The sequence below is a fragment of the Danio rerio genome, chromosome 18, assembly GCF_049306965.1.
Source record: "Danio rerio strain Tuebingen ecotype United States chromosome 18, GRCz12tu, whole genome shotgun sequence".
In the NCBI taxonomy this organism is placed as follows: domain Eukaryota; kingdom Metazoa; phylum Chordata; class Actinopteri; order Cypriniformes; family Danionidae; genus Danio; species Danio rerio.
Window position 1 is genome coordinate 30,107,396 of NC_133193.1, and position 22,226 is coordinate 30,129,621.

General features: G+C 34.5%; 1 protein-coding gene across 1 annotated transcript in view; it reads left to right on the forward strand.

The window, feature by feature from the left end:
• The window catches only part of spon1a (spondin 1a), a 316,187-nt gene that overhangs the window by 95,638 nt on the left and 198,323 nt on the right, over nt 1-22,226 (forward strand).

Sequence of the window (22,226 nt, forward strand, 5' to 3'; positions counted from 1 at the left end):
GCACAAATCCATGAATGAATGTTCTAAAGTGAAGTAAAGTCACAAGCTCAGGTAAGTAGGGAGTAGTGAACAATGTGGGGACCCTGCAATTCTGAACACAGTTAATGGATAAAGGTCTCATAGCTGGTTATCTAAGAACAATATAGAACAAGGACAGGAACTAAGAACCACTGTTGTGATGATCACCTAATTATTACCTGGCAAATTGCAATGTTCTTAGATTTAATTTGATTACAAGTTTACAATTAAAGGGTAAAGGGTATACTGCTATAAACACCTCAGTTGTTTAAAGTGACATTGCACTTTGCTCATAGATCAGAACTTTTCAAATAAAAGTATGCAATATAAGGATGTCACCGTGGTGCAGTGGGTAGCATGATCGCCTCAAAGAAAAAAAGTCACTGGTTCGAGCCCCGGCTAGGTCAGTTGGCATTTCTGTGTGGAGTTTGCTTGTTCTCCCTGCGTTTGTGTAGGTTTCCTCTGCTTGCTCTGGTTTCCCTCACAGCCAAAAGACATGCGATACAGGTGCACTGGGTAAACTAATTTGGCCAATGTTTGTGTGTGAATTCAAGAGTGTCTGGGTGTTTCCCAGTGTTGAATTGTGACTGGAAGGTCATCCGCTGCGCAAAACATATGCTGGATAAGTTGGCGGTTCATTCTGCTGTGGCGGCCCCTGATTAATAAAGGAACCATAAGCCGGAAAGTAAATTAATGAATAAATATGCAATAAACTATTTGATTAAATTAATTGATTAATGCTGTGTACAAGAATGCAATTAACTATGATAAATCTCAAAAAAATCCAGAAAATAAATAATTACAACAATTATTCATTCATTCATTCATTTGAAGATCTAGTTGCTAAAGCAAGTAAAAAAAAAAAAAAAAAAAAAGCTGACTGCTGCAGCTTGCTCAGGAAGGATCCCCAGTGGTCCCCATCCTTTTTATCCCCAAGGACCAGTCAACGCTTGACAATTTTACCACAGACCGGGATGGGGACAACAAGCTGACAAAACATTACTGTCTTGTTGATGCCAGTTTTATTTATAGAGAAAAGCACTGCATGGGTGGCGCAGTGGTTAGCATGATCACTTCACAGCAAGAAGGTCATTGGTTTGAGCCTCGGCTGGGTCACTTGGCATTTCTGTGTGGAGTTTGATGTTCTCCCCGTGTTTGCATGGGTTTCCTCTGGGTGCTCTGGTTTCCTCCACAGGTCCAAAGATATGTGTGGAAGATGAATTGGGTATGCTAAAATTGTCCGTGGTGTATGTGTGTAAATGAGTGTGTATGGATGTTTCCCAGTGATGGGTTGCAGCTGGAAGGGCATTTGCTGCGTGAAACAAATGCTGGATAGCTTGGTGGTTTATTCCGCTGTGGCGATGCCAGATTAATAAAGGGACTAAGCCGAAAAGAAAATGAATAAATGATTGAATGAATGAATGAATGAATGAATGAATGAATGAATGAATGAAAAAAGCACGGAAGGGTTTTATTATTTTGTGTTTGAGATTATCGAAACTTTCCGAAGACGTCTGTTTCTTACTCATTTTGCTGCTTGTGGGTTAAATTTGGGTGCTGAAGTGATCGAGATGCAAGCAAGAGAATGATGCTTTGGCAGAGTCATTTATTTTTTTTCAAAATAAAAGATCATTCAGACTCAGATAATGAATAAAACGGAAATAATTAATAATATCTTGTGCGGCCTGGTACCAATTAATTTACGAATCGGTACTGGTCCATGGTCCAGTGGTTGGGGACCACTGATCTATGCTACAGTTATAGGGCAGACCATCGCCAGCAATGGGTGGGGATTTTTTTACTCTTATGTAAGGGTAGGGGAAAATCTGGAATGGTGGAAAACAAGTTTTATGGGAAAAAATGTCAATTTTTACAGCTTGTTTACACACACTGTGGACTCACATCAGTGCTCAAACACCTTATAAAAGTGTAGTTTGCAGAAAAAAAAAAAAATCCTCTTTAAGGTTTATGAGGTTCGCACTTAACTGTTTTGCAGCGGGAGGAACATGAGCATTGTTTCAAAAGCAGCTTTATGGAAAATTCAGTACAGCAGAAGGCCCTATTGAGCAGTAACACCTGATGGTGTAGTTACAGAGATTCTGCTTATTCTCAGTTGCCTTAGAATTGAAGAAAATTATGTCAAAATCGATGTTCAACATTATATATTTACTATTTGTAAGAGTTCTGTTAGAAATCGTATTGACCTTCAAGAACAGTTTGAATTCAACAGAGCCTGTGTACAGAACTCAGACACTTTGCACTGCTCAGAGTTAGTAAACTTGCCATCCTCAGAGCTGGAAGCATCAATCTGACAATGGCAGCACTTAAATTGAGGAATCATTATGTGCTGTTACCACCTAGATCGAAATGAAGCAGTTGGTCGGAGCCCAGAGTTAGAATGAACGTGGGGGGTGTTTGGAGGCAGCGGGTGGGAACTCTACAATGTGACATCTTTTTTTTTGCTCTCCAGCAGAATAGAAGTACCATCTGTCTGAGATGTCTTATTTATGTTCATTTCCATCCAGTGACCATGTTTTTCTGTTATTGTTGTTTGCCGTCTTGATTTTTAAAAGACTTGGCTTTTTTGTTCTTGCATGTACAGTATATAACGACCCAGGCTCATTCTGAAAACGCAGCGCTATACACATTTCTGGAGAGTGCCAAATACGTCTAAATACGTATGTTTTTTTCAGCAGTTTTTGTTTTTGTCCTCGCTTAAATACACCAGGGGCCCATGTTGAATGACTCACTGACCAATCGACTAATCCTCTTTCCACCTAAATTCAACCAATAGTGTTTTTAAAAGCATCGATTGACCCACCCACCCACTTTCCTAAACCTAGCCGATAGTTTTAAAAAGCAATTCAGAAAAAAAAAGCCTTTGCCTGATTTTTTTATTTATTTTTTTTATATATTTTCTGGTTTTACCACATTCTCACCCGGTTACTTGCTTGTTTATTTTATTTTTTGGCTTCTGTTTTTGTCTTACCTGCTTCCTGGAATTGTTCTTCGCCGGACTCGAATCCTGTTGCCATGGTCAACTCCCCTTTACGTCTCAAGTCCATTGATGTCCATGGCAAGCCGATTGGACATCAGCATGTCAACATGACATCAGATTGACGTTGTACCCCAATGCTGTGGAACCTTGCATTTTGTTTGGAAATGAAAATTGGGTTGATGTCAGAACCCAATGTCAGGCCGATCTCAATGTCCACCGTCAGATAGATGTCACATTTTGGTTACTTTCCAACACAACCTAAAAACAACAAAATATTAATGTCCAATGATGTTACAGCCTGACGTTGTGTTAATGTTACCCGTATGACATCTATCAAACATTGGATTTTGGTTGCCATACTCTATGAATAAATGCCAGTATTTGACATCAATATGACATTGATTTAAGATGTTGGCTTGACGTTGGATTTTGGTCACTTACCTAAATAACCTAAAATCAACAAAATATCAACGTCATTTGATGTGATTATTGGACATCAAAATAACATTGTCCTTAGATGCTGCTGACCTAAATATAACCTACTATTAATGTCCTTTGATGTTGTGTGTCTGCTTGGTGGTAACAGCGCGAAACCCGTCCATACGGAGGTATACCGACCCGTAGCGTTCGTTTTTCAGTACTTCTGGCTACATAATTTGCAATCTCGAGAAATGTATATAGGGGATGTTTTTCAGAATGAGCCTATCTTGGTATACAATTTACAAAAACCTTATCATTGGTATGAATAATGCAAAATGTATATATATATATATATATATATATATATATATATATATATATATATATATATATATATATATATATATATATATATATATATATATATATATATATGTATTTCTTATCTATGTAAATAAATGACAAAGTCTGTGCAAAAACCTTTTCAAAAACAATTGTTACTGCATTGCTGTGTACATCACCAGTCAAGATTACTTCAATTTAAAACAGTTGAGATATCTAGCTAATGTCTCACTATGGTAGATTTATGCACCCTTTACAATCCAGCACTCAAAACCAGCCTGCAACATGGAGAACTGCACTGTGCTAATTGCATTTGACACAGATGTTTTAGGCATGTTTCCAATGTTTTCTGATTTGTGTAATTGTGAATCGAGTAGCACAGTTCATACAAACTGACAACACAAATAGGCAGATACAATTTATTCTCAGCATCATTCATTCAAGCTAAAACAATATTTTGCAGATGCAGATGATATTTCCAACCCAGGCTCATTCTGAAAACAAAACGCTATATACATTTGTGGAGAGCGCCAAATATGTCCTATGAGGTATGTTTTTTTTTTTTTTTTTTTTTTTCGAGAATCCACCAAAGGCTGCTTTGTACGCTTTTTAAGATCTTAAATTTCTCACATGAGGGCCATGTCATGCCTGCTGTTCTGGTGTAAATCCACCAGAGGCAGCTGTTGATTGACTGAATGACTGATCCATTAACTGACCCACCCTCCTCCTTCCCTAAACCCAACCAATAGTGTTTTCAAAAACACAGATTGACCCAGACACCCACTTCCCTAAACCTAACCAACAGTTTTTAAAATACATTTTCAGATTTTACCATAGTCTCACTCTGTTATTTACTTGTTTTTAGTTTATTTATTTTTTGGCTTCTGTTTTTGTCTAACACATTTTCTGGAACCATTTTCGAACCCCTTTGTTGTAATTAACTATTCTCTGCGTTGCAAATCCACCAAACTAATGGCAAGTAAATTGGACAAACTGATAACAGCAGGAAAGCATTCCATACGGAGGTAAGTGGTCAGCTGGTAAGCGCAAAATGAACGCCATCATACCATGCTGTAGCATTTGTTTTACGTACAAAATGCAGCCGTATGTATTTCTGGCTACATAATACGCAATCACCAGAAATGTATATATGACTACGTTTTCAGAATGATCCTATGTTGGATATATTTTTCTTCTCTTTCTATCTCACTCTCTTTTCATTATTGGTTTCAGTATTTTCAACCCATTTTAGTTGCTGCATTACTACCGTGGTCCTCTTAGAAGTGAACCAACAGCTATGATGAATTTGATCTCTGGAGCAAGAAAACGCTTGTGAATGCTGACATGGTGTGTTTGCTGTGAAAATTCAGTCAGGGCTTAGTGCGTGTATAAATGATATGCCAGAATCCTCCTTTGTCAGTATTTATGTTGGAAATTTCTTGCCTAGCCACGCAGGTGTGGTGGTAGAGCTGGCTTGTAAATGATGGATTTATTTTGAGTTGCTCAGACGGTCTCAGCATCTTAGACAAGTTTTATATCCATGTTCCCATCTGTCCAACCTTCTGTCTGGTTCGTATTGTTTTCTTCATTTTTTTTTTTTTTTGCTTGATAAAAAACCATAGCCTGTTGATAAATAAGCCGTCTTTCTTCTCAATTTCCTGCACCACAGCTCATCATGATGTATCTGCCCCTCTAGAGGCAGTTGCTAGTCATTGTTGTGTGCTGAAATGTTTTTCATAAATTTTCAGGTCATTGTTGATGCTCTGCGGGGGAGTAAATGGAAAATAAAATCGCCACGCTTTGGTGGATCCATCTCATTCAGCTCAGATAACACTAATGTTTCCTGCAAAACCTTTATGTCTCTACTATTTCTAAAGAGTCCTGGTTTCCGCATGGCAATGACATTGTGATTGTTTGCGTTCTCACCCGTGTAATTTCCTACACAAACATCGCATGGCCATATGTCAGTGCCGCATGTTTTCATATCTAGTAAGACCTCTTACCAGTAAACTACACTTTTTGTGAGATGCATTCTGAGCTTGATGTTGGAACAGATATTGTGTTGCTTTTGAAGCTAGTTATTTTATTCTGGTAAGGTGAAACCGAATATTCAATCAAAATTTGTTGAAGAAAATTTGTTTCTTTATTACAGAGGATAGTAAAATATATAGGTTATATGTTTGCAAAATAGGAAAATTGTTTCAGAGGCGAGGAAAGTATTTTGATGAAAGGCTGTGAAGACACATTGTGTTTTGAAAAGTGAAAAGCCATCAGTTATTTTCAGCAAGTAATAACAGTGAATATAAATCATTGCAAAGTCTTTTGGAGCCAAGTTTTGACTGTTGGCATACGATTTAGTGTATTCTGTAGTTTATTCTGGCCATGAATTTCCATGTGTAGTCTGGTGGAATACCTAATGGAATATGCAACATTGGCTCAGTCTGAAAATGTAGAATGCATGGCTGCATTTCGTCTTTAAAATGAACACTGTGCGGTGGTATGATGTCATTACTTTTCTCACTTACCAGCTGACCGCTTACCTCCGTATTGATGGCTTTTCTGGTGTTACCAGTTTGGTGTTTTTCTGGTGTTTACCTGAAAACGTACGTTGGCAGACTTGAGACGCAATGCAAAGTTAACCGTGTTTGACAGGGTTTGAGTCTGGTGAACAACGCTTCCAGAAAGCAAGACAAAAACAAAAGCAAAAAAATTAAATACACAAGTTAATAACAGGGTGCGAATTTCGTGAGAACAGCAGGTGTGAATAGCGCTCACTAGATAAATTTGAGATCCCAAAAAGTGTACTGTGACAATACAGAAACTTTCTGTTCTACCCTTTGAGTTTGCTTTCCTTATTACTGCTTTCTACAAATGAGTTCATCACCGTTGGATGTGAGGACTAGTCATTATATATAAGAGGTTTTTTTTTTTTTTTGATGAACGGCAGTCTGACCTCCTGTGTGGGAGTGGTGTTAGTGTCACCAAGTTGCGGGTATGGCTCTGCCTGGGCGTTTGTCTGAGGAAGGTGAGGAAGAGAAGAGGGTGCTGCTCACATTTACACTGACTTGTCTTCAATAGCCACCGTACTACAAGTTACCTGGTAATGTGCTGCAAAGTTACCGGTGATGGTAAACTGCTGCCTATCTGTCACATCTCCCATCCGTACTGCCAAGTCACCTGCCAATCAGTGAACTGTTGACGTGTAACCTCTTGAAACCACCACTGCAAGTCGATTGGGTCAATTTCATGCATGCACACACATACATACATTCATCACCCAACTTACACTTGTTTTAATTTAATTATATTTAAGAAAACTGAAAGTTTCTGTATGTTTATTTCTTGGATTCTTTGTTGTTGTTTTTTGAGGGGAATTTTTGTCTTGTGTTACTTAAAATGATCGTGGGATATTGACTTTATTTATGGTTGTTACTTGTATTTGAACTTGCCTTTTAAATTAGTTCATTAAATATTTCCATGTTGAATCCTATTTTCTTGTTCTCTTTTTTGTATGGTTCTATGTTACTCTTATGTTTGTATTTTGTATAAACTGTGTTTTCGTTATCCTGGTTAACTAATTATATAATTGAGATTTATTTTTGGTAAGTTTTAAACTTGCCTGGCACCCGAAATTGTATTTAACACCTGTTAATATATATTTATTTGTGTGTATGTGTGTGTGTGTGTTCGAGGTTGACTGCAGAAACTACAAAAAAAAACATTGTTCCTATGACATATTTTGCTCTCTCCAGAAATGTATATAGAGGTATGTAAACAGAATGAGCCTGGGTTGGGAATATTGGTAAGACCAAAAACACAGAAAATCACAGCACAATAAACCTTTCTACGAAATCATCTATTGAGTGTATCTGATCTCCTCCTACTACATAAACAACTGCATGACACAGGGTTTTTGTTACTGTTACCCAAGTAATGAGCTTGCTTCTCAACATTTAAATGGCTCAGCGTTGTTTGTGCTTGCAATCTGCAGCTTCTTTTTAAATCAGCCACTCAAAAACTTCACATCAAAACAAAACTAAAAATAAAATACAAAAATAATTTGTTTCATGTGGTGTTGGTCTGCTTTTTGTTTTAAGAGGGTTTTCATTAGGGGTGTGAACCTCTGCTGGTCTCACGGTTCAGTTCAGTTACTATTCTTACACCATCCATTTGGCTCAATAAGATATCTCGGTGCATCACGGTGCATTGACGATGCTTTCCATAAACAATTTGATATTTTACTTAACAACACAATAATTATTGTATTAAAATGTGTCATTCATAAATACATTTATATAATATTTGTATTACAATTTTGTCCTTTAATACAAGCAGTCAGATATATGTACTGTACCTTTAACTTAACTTCTGAATGTTGTTGTGCGAGTTTTTAAACGTCTTTGATTGATCATGCGCTCATCAGAAAAGACGGCTTTGGCGCTGTTCAGCAAACAGTGACATGTACACTGATGTTAAACGGCCATGGCGATTAGCTGATCCATTTGGACGGCAATGCGGTGGAGAAAACTAACTCTGCAGACACTCTCGTGCCTCGATCCACAAGTATCGTCATTGTTGTAACAGAAGGCCAAAGAGGCCACAGAGAGAGAGAGAGAGAGAGAGAGAGAGAGAGAGAGAGAGAGAGAGAGAGAGATATTACAGCTTTCATTTTCTCCATAGTTGGGTTCTGATGTACTTCCCTGTCAGTGAAAGACTGTCCAGCAAACTCACAAGCAGAGAATTGTGCTGTTATCTGCTTTTTGAGTAGTTGGAGCATTTCAATTACTCGCGCTCACCTCCCTTGCCTTAGTAAGCTACCACCATATAACGTATATGTGATAAATGAGAGTTGAGAGTTGTAGTTCTTACCACTCAGTTTTGCAGTGCTGTTGTGTTCATTGGAACTGCCATCTGGTTTTGGAAAAGCTGAATTTTTGTTGGCAGTGATGGAACTTGTGGGCTAATGATGTTTTTTGGAAATACTCCCCAGTTGTTGTTGTTTTGTAAATGTATATGTGACAGGTGTGCATCTATGTAATATGAATCTGAGAATAGAGTGACAATAGCTAAACAGACTGTGTTTAGGTCACTAAAAGATCCCCTTTTCCCGATGTTACCCGAGCTCCACACTATAGGTCTGAATAAAATATGGCCTTAGCAGCTGATGTCATTGTAAGGCCACAACATTTTTCTGCACGCTTCTCACCCAGTTGGTAATTTGTGTATGCAGCTGGCTGCTACCTCAGCTCAGTGTGGTGCTAATGAGAAGACTGCTGTTGTGGTGCTTTTAATGGCTGCCTCGTCTCTGACTCAGGTTCTGCTGGCACAGGCCACCAGAGAATCTCAGATGGATTGTGAAATTCTCCATTTCCTGACTGAACAACTGTTGTTCTCTCACCACATGGACAAAAATAAGGTGCCACCAGAGATAAAGATGATAGCAATGCAAGTCAGCACTGCTGTTGCAGTCTCGGTGAGACACTGGACATTGTGTCTTCCATACTTCTAGTTTACTCTTTTTTTCCCCCTTATTCTCCAAGGAGCACTTTTTATGGATTCTGTTTGTACTGTTTCTTTCTTAAAATCCAGAAGTAAACATATGTGTTCTCAGACTAACCAAAAACAAACAGCTAACCATAGCTAATAAATTCATTATAAATTAATAATTACACGATTAAAATTGTATTTACAGTATATGACTTTTTCTAATTATTATGTCTGAAAACGAATTAATTCAATTATTCCCCTAATAAAATCAACTCATATTTCATATATAATAGGAGATAAACTCATCATTCATTCATTTATTTATTAATAAAAAATAATTGTTATGCTTAAAAAAGTTGGTCCCAGTTTATATTAAGTGGCCTTATATGTACTTGCATCAAAATAAAATTAAATGTCCTTACTGTGTTCATAATGTAACCCTTCTGTTGCTCTTGAAGTAGAATACAGGTAATGTTAGAGACAGGTTTGGTGGTATAGGTAGGTTTAAGGGTGGGTTAAAGGTATGTTTAATGTAACTACATAAATTGATTACAGATGCAAATGCATGTAATTAATCATAAGTACAATGTAAAAACATATATTTAAACAATAAGTACATTGTAACAAATGATTAGTTTCAGTGTAAGTACATATTAGTAAAAGCACAATATTAAGTAAATTGTAAAAAACAAAAAGTAAATATTTTTTTTAAACAGTTATTATTCAAAAATACCATATATTGTCATTATTTAATACCTTACTAATTATTTCTTCTTAAGCATTTCTAAAGCAAATTGTCTAAAAAATATAGATGATAAAAATACAATTATACATTTCTGAATTTATACCATACATGTCTGTGACCTATTTTCTTTATTAATTGTTTCTTAAACAAGTTTAATAATCTTGATAAATGTAACCTATATTCTCTTTAGTTGAAAAAGTAACTGTTCTTCAAAATATATCAGCATATATTAGGTAACATTTAAATATAAGTAAATAAACATATTTGTCACCTGCTTCTCCTATACAGCTCAGTTGATAAATATATTATATACATATATTATTTGAAGCATGTGCATTATAAGCTAAATTAAATAATTAACTACATGCACAGTAATCCTTTACTGTATTTTTTTAAAAGAAGAAAGCAAATTTTATTATAGAAGCTTTTTTTACATCATTACACCCTCCACCAATGCAAGTTCATTCTCTGCGTTATTTTAATTCAGAAACAGCCTGTGTTAGGGCATCCCTGATCTAAACAGTCTCTGGGTCAATGCGTGTAAAGATTTTGAACATCTTCTTGGACACTTAATACTTCCAAACAGTTTGCTTCAATGCAGAGTGCTTATGTCTTGAAGTAGTTCATGATGCAATTTACCTTCTATGTGTGATTGGGTTGGACAGGAATTACAGGACTGCTTTTTCTAATTCCCATAGACAAGAAAAAATAAAGTAGTAACTGCAGGTTGAAGGAAAGTAGTGGAGTAAAATTACAGATACTGCACTAAAAATGTACTCAAGTAAGAGTAAAAGGACACTTTTATAAAACTACTCAGTTAATTACAATTCATGAGAAAAATTTCATGTAATTTGAGTATTTGTAATTAGTTACTTTACACCACTGCCTAAAGCATTCACTCAGCGTCATTAGGTCATTTTTGGCGGAAGTGGTGTTTAGCGACTTTTGCATCTGAACCCTTCATATATATAAATTGAAGTTACATTATTGTATATAAACAAGCATAAAACAAGGCGCTTGTGGGTAGAAGGCTGAAATTTTTCGCAGTATTTTATTTTTCAGTTGCAGATGGTAACAGTTGATTGCAGCACATTGTGTTTTAAAAAAAAAGATAAACATCGTCAGTAATAGTAATCGACTAGGATGCAAAATGTTAATAATGCTGAATGATTTCTAAGGGGCTTAAGGTGTGCTAAGAAAACATATTTGATGCCATTACAACACCAGCAGCTAGAACCATTGACACTATGTAGGAATTCTGACTCTGTCAAGTGTTGCAGCAGAAACGATGACTGTTTAAGCAAGGCAATCCCTTTTTCTGTCAAATTTTGATCAGTTTCAGTTCTTAGAATTCTCTTCTGACCTCTGGCCTCAACAAGGCATTTATGCCCACAGAACTGCAGCTAAGTTGTTGCTTTTTATTTTTCAGACTACTCTCTATAAACTCCAGAGTGGGCTGTACAAGAATATCCCAGTAGATCAGCAGTTTCTGAAATACTCAGCACAGCCCATCTGGCAGTTATAACCATATCACATTCAAAGTCACATTTATTTCCCATCCTGATGCTCAGTTTGAACTTTAGCAGATTGTCTTGACCATGCTGTCAGGCTCACTAGCCAATTAAATATTTATATTACCATGCATTGGAACAGGTGCATAAACTGGCCAATTTTGCTGCTTTTTTCTATTAATTATATATTTTTATTTAGCTTTAAAAAAAAAAAAAGTTAACAATATATAACATAAAAACTCTTCAAAACAGAGCAGCAAACAAACTAAATGTAAACATACACAGTATATAAAATAAATAAGTAAAACAAAACTAATAATAATAATAAGGGAGGAAATACAATATAAAACAGTGAAAAAAACTATTTTGTCAAATCAAATCATTATTTAAAATTAGCTGAAGCAAAACAATTCGTATGATTGTTTTTTTGTCATGTTCAATTCACGTAAATCTGTTGATAACTTAATCAATCTTTTTTGTAAAAACATCAATACATTTAGTGGAACCCTGTATTTTCACAATGTAGTCTATTTAGCAGCTTGATTGATTGATTGATTGAATGATTGATTGATTGATTGATTGATTGATTGATTGATTGATTGATTGATTGATTGATTGATTGATTGATTGATTGATTGATTGATTGATTGATTGATTGATTGATTGGCTGGTTGGCTGGTTGGTTGGTTGGTTGGTTGACAGATTGATTTGAAGTTTCAAACTAAATGTAGTACATACAATGGCGTATGCAAATTCGGATGCAACAACTGAGAACTGACATTGTACAGTGTTATCATGACAACTTTAGCTTACCCACCTGAGGCAACCTTTGATTTTAACTTCCCTGAAAAAAAACATTTTTTTTTATTTGTGTTCATTCCAAATGTGGATTAATTGAATTGGTTCACAGATAATACTGTCTTCACTGAGCCAACATTGAAGAGTCCCTATCATGGGTTTTTGAAAATGACCTTCCAGTCACATAGTGTTTAACACAGTACTAAGTGAATGAAAATATCCAGCTAAGGTTTAAATCTGAAACCGTGTTTCAGCGTTCACCGTGTAATCAACTATTGATTATTTAACAAAATGGTCGACTCAAAGTCAAATACATTATTCATGTTGGGTTTTGATCTTTTGCTTGAATGCATTGTCGTTGATACAGTACATCACCAAATATGTAGTAATGGTTCCGGTAAATCAGTAAGGTGTCTTTTCCTTCAGATACTAGTGGAGTGCCAGTGGATCATGGGACTTATCATGACAGGAAGATTAGAATCACTAACATGGTGATTCGACAGTGGGGAATAAAGGGTTAAAGTTCATTTTCACAAAAATAGAAAACATTTTTTCAAATTTTTGATATAATAACCTACGCTGCTATGTGGGATTCATTGGTCGTTTGTTATTAAAGGAAGGAGCAGCAGAGACTATTATATATGGGACTTTGTCAGTAATTGTTGCAGTTAATATGCACCAGCTTCTTCTTCCTCAGGATTTTAACATGTAAGGGTAATTAAAATTGTTGCCTCATTTTGTGCAGTTTGAAAAATTTGTATTTAATTGTGAGTTGTAACTTGTAATCAGTGCTTGGACTGATCTATAATAGTTTAGGAGTAGATTAATATGCTGGTGTTTAACCGCATTGCTTTATTGCTGTCCTGCATTGGGCTCTCACATACTTTGCTAATTCATAGCCATGTTGAGCGTTTGTCTCTGTATCTCGCTGAACCCAGTCAACCAATCACAACAGACTGGGTCATCAGATCAATCAGCGAAGATTAGCCTCACACAAAGGAGAGGTTTGGAACAAATGAATCGCTGAACAAATCATATGGGATTAGTTGGGATAATTAGGTAAAAATAAATGCATATTATAAGACAATGCAGGTGTTTTTTGCCCTTTTGCGTATCAGCCTGTTGTTGGAGACCCCAAAACCAAAATATGACCCTTTTAAAATGCAAAATAGGGGCTCTAAAAAAGAGATAGTTCAACCAAAAATACATAATGTGTAATAATTTACTCACCTCAGATTTTTAATTAATTATTATTATTATTATTATTATTATTATTATTATTATTATTTATTTATTTTTTTTTTTTAACACAAAAGGAAATATTTTGAAAAAAAAAATAAATAAAAAATTGGAAACTTCTAACCACTGGCTTCAATAGTATTTAATTCCATCGGATTGGATTGGATGTCAGTGGTTGCATGCTTTTATCAATCTTAAAAAAAAAAAAAAAATATATATATATATATATATATATATATATATATATATATATATATATATATATATATATATATATATATATATATATATATATATATATATATATATATATATATTCTTTGTGTAGAACAAAAATACTGCTTTGTAACAAGTCAGGGGTGAATAAATGATGCAATATTTAAAAAAAATTTGGGTGAACTATCCCTTTAACATTTGGCACTGGAGGGAAAAAAAAAAAAAAAACTGTTGTTGTTGGTGGAAGGTGTGGGGGTGGAAGGAGTGCTCCAAGGCAAAATAACCTTGTCTAACAGATTTGATGTTTGACAAGGTGACAGAATTGACATGAAACAGCATTCAGTCAGCACTCTGCTGGAGGTATTTCCTTCTCCGTTTGATGAGGAAGTGTTACATTCTCACTCATCTGTTCCCTCAAAACTCTCATGTAAAATAACCAAGTCTTTGACACAGTCTGCCTAAAACAATAGCCTGAACTTTTAATTGATACAGCATGTGAAGAGGCTTTCTGTCAGGGTGTTAATTAAGACCGCAGTGGTATTGGTCTTCCTTTTATCTTAAATGGAAAAACATGAAACACTCTAAGGAGATGCATTGTTTGTGCCTGCTGAGATGAAGAATGGAGAAGGTGGAAAATTCACACTATATAGAGAATATTTTAAATGTGAAACCCACACAGGCACTTCAGCAACATATGCGAAACCTCGGCACCAGATCTGTTTTCTTTTCTTAGGTCTAAGCGGGGGTGTTGTACTTGTTTGGTATATATATATTTATAATATTAAGCATATGAATATGGTTCATTATTTTATTTTTTGTTTTTAAAGAGTTTATTTGATGCATACAGTTATAAATGTTTGTATTTAAGAACATCTTTCCATACAATAATTTAAAAGTTGATTATTTTTAAGATGGAAAGAATATGAAATGTATTTTCATAGTTCAAATAAGTTCAAGGACTGACATGAGTTAAAGTTAAGGTCAATCAATTTGAAAATTAAAACAATATGTGTATATATATAATATGTGTAGTGAAGACCCATTTAGAAACATGTTGAATGAACATTTTAGTGGCATATAAAATTTAGTATAGGGTTAGTGTAGAGTTAGCAGCCACGGGACATTCCATATCTTACATTGTTGTGATTTTGCTCCAATTTTTTCCCAGTCTCTTCCTTCATTAGTTTGGTTATTTTAATGAGTTTCTTAGATTGAATTTCCCAGGTTTAGATCAGAATCTGAACTAGACGTTTTATTTTTTTTTTTCCCAATGTAATAAGCTTTAAGTGCTTCACCTGTTTTTGTTGTGTGACAGTGGACATTCTCCAGCATAACTATTGTTGTCTGTATATAGAGTTATACATATTAGCACAAGAAAATATCTCTTCAACCAATGCTTCTTTACACTTTTTATCAAGTTTGATAACGGACACAGTCTTTCACATCTGACCCAAATAAATTAAACTTGCTTTCATCATTAAAGTGACATTTGAATCAGTTCTCTGTTTGCTTCTCAACCAATAGCTGTCTAACCTTTTGATTATTTTTGGTAGAGTAGATTTTCAGTCCTAGTTTTTTTTAAGGTGCATACCAAGACATCCTTATCATGTTCAGCACTGAACTGGTTAGCAATTTCAAGCTACAGCATTAAAACAAGTGTCAATTGTATACCTGTCAACAATCCCATTTTTTCTCCAGTATTTTGCTATTGTATAATTCAGTTTAAATATGTTACCTTATTAATCTTGTATTGTTAATCTTTCTATGAAAGATGACAGATCCAATTCTCCCTATACACACAGAACAGCCGAACAACCAAAGGCTCAGAGGCCCACTTGATCTCAAACGTGATATACAAGAGCTGTTTGGAATAACCCTGGAATAATGCTATTTTTAGATTAAAAACACTTTGAACGGATTATAAAAATAGCCAAAATCATGACCTTTCCATTAAAGGCATTCTTATTCAACCTCAGAATCAGTCAATTCATGGATCTATACGTGACTGTTGGACCTGCTAATGATAAGACACATCATTTGTGTTCCCTGAGAAGCTCCTGTAAACATGATTTAAAGACAATTGTAACACTCTGGGTATCAGATGTTTATTAAACCTACATAATAATATATTAGCCTGACACAGCTAATTATGTCTTAAATGGGCATAAACAGTTAGAAAATTAAGCAAATGCTTGTCAATATAATAATGTAAATTCAGGTTTAAAATGACACATTTACTGTTTAAACCAAAATCAAAACCAAATTAAAACTGAAAATGAGATGTTCGTCCAATGCTTTTCACTAAATAACTATAGTAACTTCAATTGGAATCAATGTTTATTTAAATTATACTGTTAAGAAAAATAAATAAATAAATAAATTAGACAGTGAGGGGTGTGACATGACAAATGTCATTGACAAGTATAACAACAAGTTTTACTGCATCATTCTCTACCCTTGTACAAGTACCTTTAGTGAATGACCAGTCTTTCTTGGGCCATAAAAATTTGTTAATGAAAAGCAGCAATATTCTACAAATCACAAATTTGAAATAATCAACTTTTCTTGCTATTTCTTGCTATCTCTTGCTAGCTCTGGCTTCAGTCAATGTACTGCACTGACTGAACAGCTCACTATTTTGTAAAGTCAGTGAAGTCTGGCAAGTTACTCTGCTGGTTAAAATATAATTTGTCAAAATAATTTAGAAAAAACAGCTTACATATTTAGATTTGTCCACAGAGACAGTATTTTAGTCAACAAAAATATATATTTTACAAAATGCATTTTTTGTGTTGCAGTGGGACTGTGAACATGTAATATTTTGAAAACAACGATGCATTTTTTGTGAAGAAAGGCAATCATTTGACCAAATCAGTAAAGACAGTTAATGACATTTTACAGTTGAAGAGTTCAGATGCAAAAACACCTAAGTGCCATATGAAATTTTCTTCTAAAATTTGCATTTTTCTCAGCCTCCTATGTTTGTGTTCAGTTTTTTTTTTTTTTTTTGCACTTCAAAGCCAATGAAAAGAAGCTATTATTTGACATAAAAGTAAACTGAGCATACACACAGCAGATAAAAGCTCACTTTAGAAAACAATTTCCAACCCAGGATTATTCTAAAAACGTACCTCTATATACATTTCTGTAAACCACAAAATTTGTCCTAGAAGGTTTGTTGTTTTTTTGCAGTTTTTGATTTTGCAAATTCACAAGAGGCCGCTGTGTATGCTTTTTGAGATCTCAATTTTGTTTGGCAGTGCCATTCACGCCTGCTGCTCTTGCATAAACCTACCAGAGGCTGCTGTCGACTGACTGTTTGAATGTCTGACTGACTGACTGACCGATCAACTGACCAACCTTCCCTAAACCCAACCAATTTTATTGATTGACCCGCCCACCCACTTCCCTAAACCCAGAAAAAGAAAAGCTCCTGTATGATTTTTACCATGCTTTACCACATTCTCACCCTGGTATTTACTCATTTATTTTGTATTTTTGGCTTCTGTTATTGTCTTACCTGCTTTCTGGAACTATTCTTCACCGGACTCAACCCTCATCGTCGTGGTCAACTCCTCTCTGCAACTCAAGTCTGCGAATACATGGCAAGCTATCAGTACAAACTGGTTACAGCATAAAAAGCTGTTCATACGGAAGCTGTCAGCTGGTAAGCATGAAAAGGAACGGCGTCATACCGCCCCGTAGCGTTTGTTTAAAAAAAAATAAATACAGCCATATGTACTTCTGGCTACATAATTTGCGGTCTCCAGAAACGCATATAGAGCTACCTTTTCAGAACAAGCCTGTTGAAAAATTTAGATGGCAGTTTTTGCATTTGAACTCTTCAGTTCCACTTACATGTTGGTCCATTAAAAAAAAGAAAAAGACAAGAATAGACAAAACTGCATTTTTTTTAAATTCATCTAATTTATACAGCCTTTTCTCTAAACTTGATCATTCTTTTTTTCATATACAAGTTTGCAATTTAAGATTTTATCCTGTGCTTCATAATAAAGCATAATTTGATATTTTATCATATCTATATCCGATGTAGACTACATCAGTATGATACTTTTTACTGACCATACCTGAAAAATTGTCTATATAGAGATAGACAGGTGAGGCAAACATATTCAGTTACAAATCATAGGTATTATTAAGGTGCATTGTGGTTGATGTGTAAAGAACTGCAGGCAAATAGCCCTTTGTTTGTTTATATGTCCCGGTAAATAATATTAGTGTAAAAAGAAACAAATTTGCTGACCTCAAACTGCCTCATAGTATACATTTTATGTAAAAACTAAAATACGTTTTTGTGATTTTACCAAAAATGTAGGCTGAAGCACATCAAGCACAACAAGCCTGTGTTGCATTAAACAGCATCTATGCCTGGGTGGACAGACAAGCTGTGAGTTTTTTTTTTTTTTTTTTTTTCTTGTAATCTCTTTGTCGCAGTCCCTATGATAAGTCTGTCAGAAAATCGACTGCGTAGAACTCTTCTAATGGATGACATTCTGACAGTGTCCACTGTTCTGCCTTGCTTTTCATAGATCAAGCCATCACAGAGATCTTTATGAAAAACCACTTCTTCTCAAAACATACCTCTTTTCCCTCATCATTACACCAGACTTAATGGTATATGACAGCTCTCTCAGAATATAAACATACTTGTGTGCTAGTCTCAGCTACAGTTCACCGAGCCTCTGATGCAGATTGCATAAACAGCAGACACTGATTCAAATTGACGGTTCCAATACTGTTGACTGGCTTCGACTTATAACTTAATTTAGGTTTGTGCATTTCATGGCACCGAGTTTTCATAGGATAGTCAAAGCTATTGTTTCAGGCAATATAGTTCACAAGGAAAAGGGCTATAGAAATCCACCACAAGGGACCAAATCTTCTCTTTAGTGATATAACCATGTGAAAGGTATAGAATGACATCAAGCTGACATTTTAGTTTCAGTGAAATCCACCCCGAGAGCTCATATACATCTTATATTTAACATTTATTTTTGTATAAACCTAAATGTAATTCATTCATTCATTTTCTCTTTGGCTTAGTCCCTTTATTAATCAGGGGTCACCACAGTGGAATGCCAACTTATCCAGCATATATTTTATGCAGGGGATGCCTTTGCAGCTGCAATCTATCACTGGGAAACACCTACTGTATACACTCTTGAATTCACACATATAAACTACAGCCATTATAGCTTATTCAATTTACCTATATGTGGGGGAAACCGGGATTTACGCCCCCTGGCACTCTGGTTCCCCCCACAACCCAAAAAACTCAACCCAAAAAAATAAAAATAAAATAATATTAATAACAATAATAATAATAATAATAAATAAATTCTTAAAAAAGAAAACTCTGAATTGTGAAAAATATATGTATATATACCTAAAATAATTGTCTAAGTAGAAGGAAAATCGCATTTATCATTTAAAATGCATTTAGAAACAGTTGAGTTCCCCCTCCCCTTCCTCAAAGTGGTTCGGTCCACTGTGTGCTTTTTCCCTCATCTCACCTACTCACACACACGCACACGTCAGGTGTGTGGCTGCAGCTAAGTAAATGTAGATGTTCAGTAAGTAGGGGAATTTATTCACCTTAAATAAAGCAATTCTCTTCAATGTAGTTAATACAGACTCGTTCATAAATTAGTTGCGGCAAAAATGCTGATTACCAATGTAATTCTCCATGAATCTGCTGTATTAGCGATTAACTTAACATTAACGACCACAATTAGCATATTGTTTAGTTGTGTATTTGCTAAATGAGCACTGCTACTCTGAGCACACTAACCCCATTTTTTTATAATCAGTTTCTATTTTGTTATTAAGTTACTTAATTAGTTTGAAATTAAAATGTTAACCTTTTTTTATTGTTGTGATTATTTTTATGATAGTTTTGCATTCTTTATGTAAAGCACTTTCAATTACCATTGTGTATAAATGTGATACAGCATAAATAAACTTGTCTGGCATTGTCATGTATTGGATAAAATGACAGAGAAAATGGACATAAGATCATTTTTCAGTGCAGCTAAACACCAAGTACAAAAACTTTACGTATTAAGCATACTGGCTTTCAGAATGAGTGCTTATGAAAATACTAATGTCACAACATCAATCACAGGCAAAGGAGAAAGAAATGATTAAGGAACATGCAGAGCAGGGTCAGTTAGATGTACAATGTCAGGTAAGGGTGTTGTGCTTTATTGAAGAGATAATGATCATTCTTTTGGGATGAACAATTGTTTTAATGTTTTGGGAGTTGTGGCTGTTTAGCAGATGAACCTCACAGGCTCACTGATTTACAATATGATCGGTCATTTTAACAAGTGTAACGTAAACAAGTTAGTTATTATGAGTATAGAAAATGTCTTTTCCTGCATTTATTCTGCCTCAGGAGTCAGTCAGTTGACTTTAAACAACACAACAAACAATGTAATAAATAGTTTTGAAGAAAAATTTGCTTTGTCGTTGAACCTGAGAAAAACTTTAAAAATAATAAAGTAATCATAATGACGTAGTCTCCATGCTATAATAATAATGATTAAACCATTTTTAACTGCGGGGACATATCTTTAATAGTACAATTGGGCTGTATTGTTTGTGTCCCCTTCAAAAAAATGCTTGAAAGAAATGTTATATGTATTGTCCCCCCCCTACTGTTAAATCAGATTTACGCCCATGCAGAGCACCCAGAGAAAACCCACACGAACACAGGAAGAACAAGCACAATCCACACAGAAATGACAACTGACCCAGCCAGGGCTCAAACCAGCGACCTTCTTTCAGCGATCACGCTACCCACTGTGCTCAAATGTAAATAATTATAATAGTTTAATTTATATTCTGTAAGTTTTGAATTATTTAAGTAGAGTAATTAAGTTACTTTTAAGACACAGTAAGAAAGAAACTTAAATGCAATTTTAATGTGAATATTATTGACTTTTTTAAAGTAACTTACATTTATATGAGCCATCTAAAGTTGTTGTTTTTAAGGAAATTATGTATGTATGGATGCAAATTGTATAATATCAAATGTGCACATAGTAATGTTTATATTGCATTTTCAGGAAGTTTTTGAATATGTTTATTACAGTTGTAATGACTTATTACAACTGTTTGTATGTATATATATAACATACATATATACAGTTGAATATATATATATATATATATATATATATATATATATATATATATATATATATATATATATATATATATATATATATTTTTTTTTTTTTTTTATTTTTTTTTTTACACAATATATATGATATACTGTATATACATTATATACAGTGAACTTCCTAATATTTGCAATATTATTGTGGCTAGAAAGGGAAATGTAAAAAAACTGTACAAAAGCACGCACATCTCTCTTAATTGGGTGCTCAGCCAAAACCGCAAAAAGTGCAAATTAAATGTAAATCAAAGGCGGCAACACCAAGGCTCCAAAAATACAAATTTATTAAATTAAAAAGGCTGACACAGAGCGTGTAACGTTTCGAGCCGCCGGCTCTTCATCAGACAATGTTTGTCACAATAAGGTGCTTCTTTTTATACATTTCCGGATCAAATGATCTCCTCTCGCATATATGTCAACATATACATACATGCATATGTATACATACACAGTCGTTCATATATATATATATACATACACATGAATACGTATACACACTCACATATAGTCTATAGCTTTGATATTAAAAATTAAATTACAAAAAATATATAAATACATAAACTATAATATTGCATCACAAATTATAATAAAGAAATAAATAAGGAAAAAAAAAATATATATATATATATATTTATATATATATATATATATATATATATATATATATATATATATATATATATATATATATATATATATATATATATATATATATTATATTATACACCAGACTATACAACAAAATATAGCCAAAAAGCCTTTAAACCAAACCCCTATTAAACCTTCATTCATTCATTCAACATTCATTCATTGTCTTTTCGGCTTAATCTCTTTATTAGTCGGGGCTACCACAGCGTAATAATCGCCAACTCATCCCACACACTTCCCCGCAGCGGATGCCCCTCCAGCCGCAACTCATCTCTGGGACACTATTACATAATAAAGACTTATTCAAAAATTATTACAGAAAAGGACGAATGTCAAACTCCTCATTTAAACCTTTTGGAGACAATGTGTCTAAAGTGAAAATCCAAAAAGCTTCGCATTGCAACAGCAATTTATTAAGATCACCGCCCCGACGTGGACACTTCACAAATTAGAAAGGGAAATGTCCAAGGAAAATGAATTAATGAATAAATGAATGGATTAATTATTGTGGCTTTCAATAAATAGTGTAAGTAAACATCTAAGCTTTGCATGTGGAATTGTTTATTTTTTTCTTCTCATTATTATTATTTTTTAAATTTG